The sequence below is a fragment of the Nicotiana tabacum genome, chromosome 5, assembly GCF_000715075.1.
Source record: "Nicotiana tabacum cultivar K326 chromosome 5, ASM71507v2, whole genome shotgun sequence".
NCBI lineage: Eukaryota > Viridiplantae > Streptophyta > Magnoliopsida > Solanales > Solanaceae > Nicotiana > Nicotiana tabacum.
In genome coordinates, this window is record NC_134084.1 from 27,822,675 (window position 1) to 27,835,385 (window position 12,711).

Genomic DNA, 12,711 nt, shown 5'->3' on the forward strand with positions numbered 1-12,711 from the left:
TGTGCAAGTTAAGTGAAGTCGGCAAGAAAATACAATGCAATGGCTGCTGAAACAACAGCCGCAACTCGTTTCCAGTAAAAATACTAGAATCGGCCATTCTGAATTTTACTACTTTCACAAAGCCTAACAAAAGTTATAGAGCGCGTTTGACAATTTATTTCATGCAAAGATTCGAGAACAATCAACACAGAATTAGGCTGAAGAGTCGAAGAGAATTTAATATATTTTCCCTTCATCAAGATGCAATATATAAATAAGCCTGCGCCATTGCAACAGCTCAAACCGTTGCCAATATTTCCTCACAAGTCAGTGGTGCCCTTTCCTCTGTCAAACGTTCATTGGCTTTATCTCCCTTCCCCAATTCTCATCAGAAGAATAAAAATTAAAATAGAAAATGCAAGTTATAATTACGTCCAGTCACAGACTTTTCTGCCATCTTCATCAACTCAAGAGTCCTACATCGCTGTCTGCGCAGCAAGCTGAGTTTAAAAAACGTGGACCCGGTAAGATACTTTTTAATTCCATACAGGATTTAACATATGCAAAGAAATGTTTACCTAATCAGTGGAGTTTACACTATCTTGGATCCCTTAAACGAAAATTATCACTCCATGAGTTTCAATTTATGTGAACATATTTGATTGGACATTGAGTTTAAAGAAAAAATAAGATTTTTAAAACTTGTGGTCCTAAACAAGCCATAATATTTGTGTGACTACAATCTTTTGAAACTTATGGTGTTAAACAAGTCAGAGTATTTGTGTAGCTATAAAAGCTTCTCATTAAGGGTATAATTGGAAGTTTAAGTAAAAAAAAAGAGCAATATAAAAAGAGATCATTCTTTTTGGAATGGACCAAAAAAGAAATAGGTTCACAGTAAAATATTTCATAGGATAGATTGGAACTTGGATGTAAACATATTTCCCACTGCTATGGAATTGTTGATTTTTTTGTAATAGAATTTCAAAACATTCACGATGTGGAATAATATTGAATATGTTGTTGTAGAATGCCAGTACACGTTGAGTCGAAATTGTTCCTTTTTATTTTCCCTGTCATGCACCTTTAAAATTTTTAGCATTGAACTCATTATATTTTTAAAGCTATGGGTTCAAACCTACTATTTGTTATAATTTTAGTAGATTTTACACATAAACTTATGCTCCGCATCGAAAGTTATGAACAATTGAACCGTCACCTATACGCTACATGTGCCCCTGAATATATAATGTCACACTCATAAACTCCAAATCATATTCTATATATATATATATATATATATGTCGACAATATGAAAACTCAAGATTTTCACTAAGTGGTGCTACTTATAGTAAAACTATCGTGAGTGACGTGAAAATATTGACGTTAGTCGCAGGCAAAGTTATCTGGGCTAAACTGTTGTACGTGTTTGCGTGACAAAGTTATCTATTCATCCTCACTTGCATTCTCAGTAGCACATGTAAAATCATAAGCATTAGGAAGGAATATCACAGTGAGTTACTTACTCCTTGTTATCTCAATAGTAGTATAACTAATTACTGTGAACACCTAATTTTTGCACTATTTTAACACCTCCTAAAGTTATTAGTGTTTTGTTATTTTAATTATTTTTCTCAATTTTTGTGACTTTAATTGCATATTTCCTATCATAAAATACAAAAAAAAATAGTTCTTTCTTCATTTGTACATTTTAAGGATTAACTAGTTGTTCAGTTGATAAATTAATATAGTTAATTGATCATTAGAATAAGTTATTTAATTAATTTATTTGTGTAAAATTAGTTTAATAAGTAGGATTAAGGAAGAAATTTGGCCAAATTTGAAAGAAAAAGTGTCCAAGAGTGCAAGATAAAGGGCTGCCATTGAAAGGGTCTGAAACTACATAGTTTTGCCTCAAAACTACGTCGTTTCACTAATGAAACAAGATCAAATCATACCCATCCATTCCATCTTGATCCAATGGATCTTATTCACTCTTGACTTAGGTATTTAAAGCCTCAAAAATCTGAAAATTGTCCTCATTTTCACCCATAATTCTTTTCTCCTTCTTTTCTCTTCTCTCTCTCTTCACTCTCTCTACGTCGCCCCAGTTCCGCCCACCGCCGCCGGCGGACCACCTCCAAACACCTCCAAATTCACACCATGTAATCTCCACAACTTCTTCCATATCTCCAAACCAAATCCTTCAAAAATCCCTCAAACTCCTTGAATCTTAGATCTAAGAAATTTTCTCGTCATTTTTTTGCCCAAATTCTTGAAGCTCCAACCACGACCACCCCACAATACTTACATCAATGGATAGAGCCCCTAAAGACCTAACTATTGATGCCAATTTCACCCTGAAAATCCGGCGATCAAAATACGGCCAAATTCCGGCGACCTCCCCGAACACCCTCTTTTGGCATACCACCATTTTTTCGGCCACTTGAATTATAAAATGGTAAAAATCCTATTATTTTTCGTGGCTGATTTTTTATTTTATTTTTATTTTTTTCAGATTTTATTTTTGTTTATTATTAATTATTTTAGCATTAGTTTTTGAAGTTTGAAATGTTAAATTTTCTGTTTTTGCACTTGTTGAAGTAGTAAAATAGTTTTGGATTGATAAAAGTGATGTAGTGAAAAATACTTAAGAGTATATGGTACTTGTTTGGTTGTTTGTTTACTACTTCAAGACTCTTTGAATACAATACTCAAAAGTTAAATTGTTTGATAAGTAAATGTAGACCTTTGGACATTGTTTGAATAAAAGTCTATCTTTGAATAGTGGAGAGTAGATTTTGTTTGAAATACTTGACAAGATTTGAACCAGAAAGTCTTGCTTTTTTGAATTTAAGAGCAGATTTTGTAGAAAAATCTGTCAAAAAGATTGATTTTTAATTTTTTGAAATAGCTGTTTGTTTTGATATATAGAGGGGACTCCATCACACTTCGAAGAAGGGGGCATTATTATTTCTGCTTTGAACATACAAAAAACAAAAACAAAAAAAATTAGCAGTTGAAGCATCCTTTAGTAAGCTGAAATTGTAAGTCTTAAGAGTGAATCTTAAAGTGCAAACCTTTTTTTGAAAAGTATAAGTCCTCTTTAGAGTTTGTTTCTGGGTTTCTTCTCTGAGTTTTCGAGTTGTTTTAACATGATTTTGCTGCTGGTTTGCTGCTGTTGTGCTGCTATTTTTATGCTGCTTTAGTTGTTGAGCTTCCATTCTTCGTTGCTGTATTTATTATTCTGCGACTCAGGTAACTCTTTAATCTTATGTTGCAGATATTTTCACATTAACAAGAGAACTCATCTTGATTGTTCGGAGCATGTCCATTTAAATAAATGAGTGCTTAGCTAAATTTCTTTATTGTTTAAATATATCTTGTTGTAGTTCATATGTAAAATAAATCCTTGGTTGATCAAACACTCTTTATTCATGTGTTATTTGTCTTTACTATCTATTATAGTTTTGATGCATATAAAAATGAGATGTTCCTAGTAAGTTGCAATGTGCTTAAAGACTCCTTTTGCACCTTTGCAGTTCTGGGCAGTTTATGAAAAATAACAAAAGAGCCATGCTTAAAACCTTTATTATTTTGATAAAATATAGATTTTATCTGTGACCATCTCTACTAGGATTTTAGAATTTTCTGGTAGAAAGTGGCTAGATCCTAAATAGGTGTTTGAAATTGCTAAGGGTTAATGGCTTAGAGCAAAAGAGGCCAGACTCACAATTTAGCCCAGGTCGGCTGTCTTAGTAAACCAGCATTTGAAATCTATTGGGCTTTCAGCTTGTGCCCATTTTCGGAGCCCAATAATTGGCCAAGGCAGATTCTGTCCAATAGGCCCAATGCCTTTAAGAAGTCTATAAATATTTTGTCTATTTATTTCATAGATGTTGGCCCAATGCCATAACTAAATAAGCAAATTGGCTCACTTTCTCAATAAATAATATGATCCATCTTCAAAATAATACTTACTAGATTAGTTGAATAAACTTATTAAGAATTAGTTAATTTTCATGGTATGTAATAATAATCCAATAACTTAAGTACCTTTAATTAATTTAAACGCTATGCAACTAGTAAGCCCGTTTTAATTTTTTTATTATTATTATTTCACGGACTCGCTTGTGTAGCGTGATATTAACTCTTAAAATTTTAATTCAATAATCTCATACTATTTCTACTAGCTTTAATTAGTTTCTAATTTAACAAACCCTTTGCTAAACTCGCGGATTCGCTTGCGTAGTGCGATAGTAACTCTTAATAAATAATTTTCTCAATGCACAAATATAGTAATTTTTTTTGAAAGTACTAACGTGTTAATAATTCTTTGTCATGACTGTGGATTCGCTTGCGTAGTGCTGTTATGACTAAGCTAATAAATTCTGTCTAGATTACACATTCGTTAGCGTAGTGTGATTATGACATTTTATTATTTTTTTAATAATCAAATAAGTAAAAGCGGACATAAGAAAAGCATAAAAATAAAATAAATCACAGTTTATCCAAGTTTAATTCAAGCCAAATGTAGTCAATAAAGTGACCATGCTAGAACCACGGGACTCGGGGAATGCCTTACACCTTCTCCCCGATCAACAGAATTCCTTATCCGGACTTTGTTTTCATGGACCAATAATAATAGAGTCAAACCTTCCTTTGAATTGGGATTCAAATAAAAGGTGACTTGGAACACCGACAAAAATCAATTCCAAGTGGCGACTCTGTAAATAAAATAATCCCTATTCAAATTTTGTCACTTTAATTGGAAAAACTCTTTGACCCATACCCATATCTTTGGAGGGAGAAAATAGGTATGACAGCTCTGACGACTCTGCTGGGGAACAACCAGAATTCGAGCTTGTACATTTTGACTTTTATTTGGCTTTATTAATTTTGTATATATTGTGATTTATTTGTGCCTAATGTGCTACCTGTTCGCTTTATACTGCTTCGATATTGTTGAAATGTACATATAAACTGTCTTCTCACGCACCCCTCTAAGTCTTCTTGAAATTAAAAATTGGGCATTTGCTTGACATAGCCCGCTTTCTTTAAGATAGCCGAGGTGCTTGTCACCCGGTGAATGATTTTAGTCACACATGTTTTAGGCGGGGAGAACCACCAATTAAGCCGAAAAGCAATGCTACCGGTACACTGACCCTCCTCGGCTCGAGTTGTCCGCTCGAGTAAGCCAGTCTAGATACCTTCTCCAATAAGATTTAAACCTAGAAGAACAAACCTCATGCTGGATATCCCTAGTAGGTTCGTTGTATTTGCATCACGTGCATTTGACTTAGCGAAACTCGGCACAGGGGCCGGGTCCGTATAAGACAGGTATCCCCTTTGAGACCATCATGTTCACGTATGTGCTACTTGATACATTATTTGGAAGGCTTACTTGCATTGTCGACCGGTTAAAAAAAAATAGTTAGTGTAATTATTGAAAATGAAAAAAGAAAAAAAAGGAATAATTCTCCTCGTTTAGTGCAAATAAACCTTTAAAAAAAATAGTCTAGTGTGAGTTGTTAAGATTAGTAGTCTGGTGTGAGTTGTAAAGATTAATTTTCATTAAAAAAAAGAAGGAAAAAGTACCCAGTTTTACCGAACTACGCGGGTTTGATTCTCACCGGATGTGAAATACGTAGGCAACCTCCATCGGGTTTGGCCCACAATCTTAAAAAAAAAGGAGCATAAAATTCTCGAAAAAAAAAGAGAGCCTATTTTGGTCACCTTTTACCATTTTACCCTCATGTCTAGCCATTTTGTCAAAGCAGCTTTAAACCTTTCCGGAAGTACCGAAAGGCTGTTTTCGCAAAAGTAGTCATTTGATCTAGTTTTGTCCGGTTATATTTGCTGAGACATCTTTTGAACTCCTCTTGGAGGAGCAAATGGTCATTTTCGTAAAAATAGTTTTTTTTTTTAAAAAACTATTTATTATTTTGTCTATGTTTTATCATTTTGTTCCTCTGTTTGGCTGTTTTGCCGAGACATCCTTTATGCCTTCTATGGAAGTATTAAAGGACCGTCTTTGTAATAGTAGCCATTTTTTCCGTTTTTATCATATCAACTTTTGTGTCCGGTAATTTCAAAATATAGATTATAATAATAATAATAAATAAATAAAAATAGATCAAGTCCTAAATTGACAAAAAAAAAAGAGAGAAAAAAAAACATAATGATCATGATTTGCATATAGGTTAAGGTAAGTCTTAACCCTTTTTATCTTATTCTTAGGATCATCATGAGTTCTCCACAAAGAAGTAGTCAGAAAAAGGTAAGGGATGAGACACCTCCTATGTTCTTGATCAGAGATAAGACCCCGAGTAATCTCTGTAATTGGTGGGCTAGTTTTGCTATATGGGAACAGAATCGAGTACTTAAGCACCTCAAGTTCCTCACCAACATCATGGGAATTAAGCCTAACAGAGATTTAATCTAGGTTCTAGTGGGGTTTTGGGACCCCGCGAATAATGTCTTCAGGTTCAAAGATTGTGAAATGACGCCCACATTGGAAGAATTAGGTGGGTTCACCAGATTGGGAAGAGACCTTCGTGGGAAAAAGCCTGTTGCTCCGAGAAAAGTTGGTGTGAACAACTTTTTAAAGAAGTTATGCCTTCGTCGAATTCCAATGGTTTGCTTAAACGAAGGTTGGGTTTCGTCGGAATATTTTTATGATAGATTTGGGGACGAGAAAGGGTTTGAGAACTTCTCAGGCACAGAATTCGTCAACCAGTTGAGTTACGACGCTTGGAGGGAGTTAAGAATCTTCGCGTTCATGATATCATTTCTAGGGATCATGGTCTTTCCAGAGCATGGTGGGCGCATCAGAATTCGATTGGTTGCGGTAGTCTCGTATTTGCAAAGTAGTAAGGATCATACCATTCTTCCTATGATTTTGGGAGATATTTTTTGGGTTTTGACCCGTTGTCAAGAAGGTGAAGATTACTTTGAGAGATGCAACATTCTGTTGCAGATGTGGTTCATAGAGCACCTTTATCATCATCCAATAGTAGTAAATTTCAATGATGATTGGTTGAATTACATTGGATGTCACCTAGACAGAGTTGCGAGTTGTAATCTTCCAGAGGGGGTGAGGGCTTGGCGGACATTACTTGGTTCATTGAGTGCTGATAGAATCACTTGGAACTATTACTAGTTCCCTTCTGCTAAAGTCATGCATATGTTAATGTATTGCCCGTTCTTCATACTCATGTGTTTCAGAGGTTTTCAACCTTATGCATATCTACGCGTCATGCGCCAGCTAGGGAGAGAGCAAAAGAGGCCCCTGATTGAGGACATGCGCCCGTTCGTGTGGGAATTCAAGGGAGAGGAACCTCCAAGGGAGTCATATGCGCAAAAGGTTTGGTTTGGTAGTTGATTTTCTGATTTGGACGAGATGGTAGCTGATCGTGAATGGGGGGAGGTAAGCCTCGCATAACTTGAGTGGTTTCATAACCAGGATATCCCCGAGCAAAGGCCAGAAAGATCCATACGGCATGCATTTGATTAGGAGAAGGAAATCAAGGCCAGATTTAGAGAAACCAGAAGGGAGGTGGCACAAGAGTTCCAATCTCGTATTGACACTTTACAAGAAGATAAGGGCATTCTGGAGACAGCCATGGACATATAACAGGCTGATTTCGAGTGAGAAAACGCTTAGTGGGCACGAGAGAAGCAAGCACTCAAAGCCCAAATTCGAAATAAGAACATAGTCACAACCGCTCAGCAACAAGAAGAGAAAGAAGCCCGATTCAGGGTATTCCGTGATCATGAGTGTAGAGGTTTTGCTCCATTAATCCAAGGTCTGAGGGATTAAATAGGGGGAGTTGAGTCAAGTAAGGAGAGCCAGATCGCGGAGTTTGAAATAGAAAGACACCACTACCAAAAGGTGATCAATCAGTTAAAAGCGGAGTCGCTAAAAGTTCGGCGCTAGAAAGATATGGCCTTGGACCGTGAGCGTGATGCGCTGGATCTAGCTGAGACATGTGGTCAGAAAAAATCAAGAGTTGCATGTGGCTCAGGAATACATTAAGGGAAAGATCCTCGAGGTAGCCACATATACCTCAAGATCATGCAGGAGTTGCCAGGGAATGACGCCCGAGCGGTTTGCAGAAGTATCATTGAACGTTGCTCGTCATATATCTGCAGACTTGGAGATGATATACCGCAATGTTGGCGGGTATCCACGGGAACAAGAGCCTTGATTACAGTGATGCTGGTGGATTCTGTTGTAGAGATCAAAGTCTTCTTTTAGTTATCAGACCTTTTTCATTATGCTTTTGTTGTTTTTGAGTCTGTAAGAGTCTTTTGGTGTTTTGAGTCTTGTTGTTTTACCTTTTATCCTAAAAAGTCTGTTTAAGTCAGGTTTGGTCTTGTTTATCTTTATGTAACTCTTGCTTTTTGAGTTTTGTATCAAAAAAATTATTATTTTTATATTGAAAATCAATGAAAAAGATTTTGGTTAGAAATATTCTAAAATGAACCAAAAAGATATTGGTTAAAAAAAGGACATGTACCTGAACTACGTAATGATCTGATTCATAAGGCGACATGATACGTAGGCAACCCACAAAAGGTTCGATCAAATATTTTTTTAATGACTCTAAAGTAAGGGATCAAAATAAGGCGAAGAAAAAAAAACGGAAAAAAAGAGAATGAAATAACAATGTCAATAAGCAACAAGCTGATAAGCCAGAATGAAACATGAAGTCTTCCAAAAGCATGTTAGAGATTGTAATATTTTAGGAGCATAGCATATCTACGTGTGATTCCTATCTATAAAATTCTTAACCCTAACACCTTTATTACCTCTTATCTAGTAAGCTTAAGGTGGTTGGTTTGTGGTGAAACTGGCAACACATCTTTACTTCACAAGATCTAAGGGAGCAGTGGCAATGGATAATAGTGATGAAATCGAGTTGGTTAGTGACAATCCGCAGGGTCAGTCAGTTGAGCAAGAGTCGGAGGAGATAAGAAAATTAAGACAACAACTGTCATATGTATATCAAGCTTGGGTTTCCGGTCGACCTTCACCCCAGGGTCCTTCAGAGGGAACTTCCACCATACCTCAGGCTACTCAAACACCTCTCCATGCAACGAGCGATCATATTCTACCACCAGGGTATGTGCTGAACTAAAGCCTCCATGCTGCCCCCGGTACCTCTAACATGCGACCTCCAATCGCACCAGTCAGGAACACCCCTCTCATCGTGTCTGGCGCACCGGTATATACAATCCCGCCACCACCTCCTGTGATGAGGCCAAAAAATGAGCCAACATCTCATGCTTATGATGGCCAATACTACCCTCCAAATATGGCTTTCAAGGTCTCGGCCCCATATAATCAGACTCCTCAGTACGAGTCACCAGTGGAAAATGAAAAACTTGCCACGACGGTTGAGCCAGATGAGATGGCCAGGAAAATGAAAAGTCTTGAACAGAATATAAAGAATATACAAGGACTAGGTGGTCACAAAAGTGTTTCATTCAGTGATCTATGCATGTTCCCTCACATCCATTTACCACGAGGGATCAAGACCCCAAAATTTGAGAAATATGATGGACACGGCGACCCTATCACCCACTTGAAAAGGTAATGCAACCAGCTGAGGGGTGCAGGAGGAAAAAAAGAGTTGCTGATGGCTTATTTTGGAGAAAGTCTTGTGGGGGTAGCTTCTGAATGGTTCATTGACCAAGATATCTCTCACTCGCATGTTTGGGATGACATGGCCCAGGCCTTCGTTAAACAATTTCAGTACAACATTGATATTGCGTCGGATCGTAATTCCTTGTCCAATATGAAGAAAAAGCCGACCGAAAATTTTAGGGAGTATTCCATCAAGTGGAGGGAGCAAGCGGCTAGAGTTAAACCACCCATGGATAACCACGAGTTGATCACTGTTTTTCTGGAGGCTCAAGAGCCTGATTACTTCCAGAACATGATGTCCGCAATGGGTAGACCTTTTGCAGAAGCAATCAAAATAGGGGAGATGGTCGAAAATGGCCTCAAGACTGGCAGAATTGTAAGTCATGCTGCTCTCAAAGACACCACCCAAGCTATCCAAAATGGGTCGGGAAGTTTGGCAAATAGAAAGAAGAGAGATGAAGGGTCCATGATGACTTCGGGATCCAGGGAAGTTCAAAGAGGGGCATCACACCCTTATGTGCAAGCTCAGCAGGGGCACTCCAGCTACCCTCAACATTACTATCCCCCGCCAATTCCTATTCCTCAATACCCTATGGGCCCACCACAATATACAATGTTCAATGCTCAATCATATGCTCGGCCTCACAATCAGCAAGTACGGGCACCAACTCTAAGGGCCCCCGACCTCAGCAGCAAAATTTTTGGGCACCCTACAATGCTCGTCCTAGGCAGGATTATGGTCGAGAGCAGAGGCCAGCAGAAAAATTCACTCCATTGGCTGAATCATACTCTAGTCTATTCCAGAAACTGAAGCAAATGGGCGTGATTGGACCCATAGCTCCCCACCATATGCATCCTGATTCGCATGGATTTCAAGCGAATGCTAGATGTGAATATCATTCAGGCGCCATGGGGCATAGCACTGCTGACTGTTGGACTCTGAAAAGAGCCGTAGATAGGCTCATTTCTGAAAAATTGATTATAGTAACGAATGGCGAGGACCCTCCTAATGTGACAAACAACCCGTCGTCAGCACATAATGATGTTCATTTTGTGGGAATGACTGGTCAAGATCAAGAATACAAGCCGATCAGTCGAGCAGAAATGACAGTGGGTGCAATCCAAGAAGGAACAGGTCTGGAAGTAAGTCCCAGCCGAGATGTGCCATTGATTGTGAAAGGTGCCCAAAGCTCAAATAAGGCAATTTTATTTGTTCCAAAAATCTCAAGGTTGGAAGTTCACTCCAGTGTTCTAAGCCCAAGGTTATATGTACTTGGAGGCCACCCCGTCACAAGGCAGAAGCAGGGAGGTACGAAAGGTATAACAGAGCCGATCATAATCAAACCTGTCATGCAACCCCTTGTGACTAACACAAAAACCACTCCTTGGAACTACAACAAAACCGTGATGACCTACAAAGGCAAGGAAATCATAGAGGAAGTGAGGGAAACTGGAGGTTTGACTCGATCGGGGAGGTGTTACTCTCCAGAAGAGCTGAGGAAGGCCAAACAAATCAGAGAAGGCCAATTGCCAATAAAGAAACTAGTCACTGAAGCAGAGGCAGAAGAGTTTTTGAAAAAGATGAAAGTTCAGGAGTACTCAATCATTGACCAGCTAAGAAAGACTCCTGCCCAAATCTCTCTACTATCTCTGCTCATACATTCCAAAGAGCATGCCCGTGTACTAATCAAGGTCCTGAACGAGGCACATATCTCAGAGGAGACCACAATGAATCAGTTAGAGAAGATGGCCAACAGATTTTTTGAGGTGAACCGAATCTCCTTTACTGATGATGAACTTCCCAAGGAGGGAGCGGGGCACAATAGGGCAACTTGATGGTCAAATGTGAGGGGCATTATGTAAAGCGAGTCATGGTTGATGGAGGCTCAAGTGTAGATGTATTCCCTCTCTCTACCTTGCAAAGCATGAAGATCAATACAGACAGAATACGACCCAACAATGTTCGCATCCGGGCTTTTGATGGCTCAGCAAGAGATACCATTGGGGAGATCAACCTCACCATGACGATTGGTCCAGTTGACTTTGAGATTGTCTTCCAAGTAGTGGACATGGCCACTTCTTATAATTTTCTTGAAAGGCCATGGATCCATACGGCCCGAGTTGTGCCATCCACCTTGCATCAGATGCTCAAATTTGAACATGACAGGCAAGAAATTATTGTTCATGGGGAAGATGAGTCTTCCATTTATAAAGACCCGTTAATCCCCTGTATTGAGGCCAAGGAAGGGTGTGAGTCCATTGTCTATCAGCTTTTGAAGTGGTTGTTGTGGACCATGTTGATGAAGGAAAGCCCATTCTGCATCCTCGTCTTTCCACCACATCTGTAATGGTGGCTGCAATTATGTTGAGACAAGGTTATGAGCCAGGAAAAGGATTGGGGGCATCATTGCAAGGAATTTCGGAGCCTATTTCTCCATTCAGTAACCAGGGTACTTTTGGCTTAGGCTTCAGGCCAACACAAGCAGAAAAAAACAAAGCCAAACACCGCAAAAATCATGGATGGGTCTTGCAACAACCTATCCCTCACATTTTCTACACTTTTGTCAAGCCACGACTCCAAGAGGGTCAAAATTACTCGGCGCATGCAAACATTGATGAAATTTGCCATGGCCTCAGCCAGATGTTTTCTAAAGTGAATATGATCTAGGCTGGTGAAGGCACTAGTCGTGCTGATATGCAACTAATTGACCCAGACACCATGCTCACCAACTGGGAAGCAACTCTTCTCCACACAAGGAAGGAGTCTTGATAGTTTGCCTTTGCAGCTTCTTTTTTGTATTTTGGGTTACTTTCAAGGTTGTAATCCAAACATCTTAGTATGATTGTTCTGTTTTGATGTTAACCCTTCTATCCTTTCCAATTCAATGAAATGCAGTTCAGTTTCCTATTAAGTTTCGTATCTTTTCTTTTTTCTAATTCTTGTCATTTTATTTCCATTTCAGTTTTGTTAATGTCAGCTTTAATAACATGACATGCATGCGAAATTCACGCCCAGATCTTTAAAAGCTGTCTAATATCGAAATAATGCATCAAGAGGTTGAATATGATGAAGATGAGGT

The 12,711-nt window shown here is 38.5% G+C and overlaps 1 pseudogene; it reads left to right on the forward strand.

The window, feature by feature from the left end:
* Positions 1-301: 301 nt before the first annotated feature.
* LOC107808541 (copal-8-ol diphosphate hydratase, chloroplastic-like) overlaps positions 302-12,711 on the forward strand; it is a 60,091-nt pseudogene continuing 47,681 nt past the window's right edge.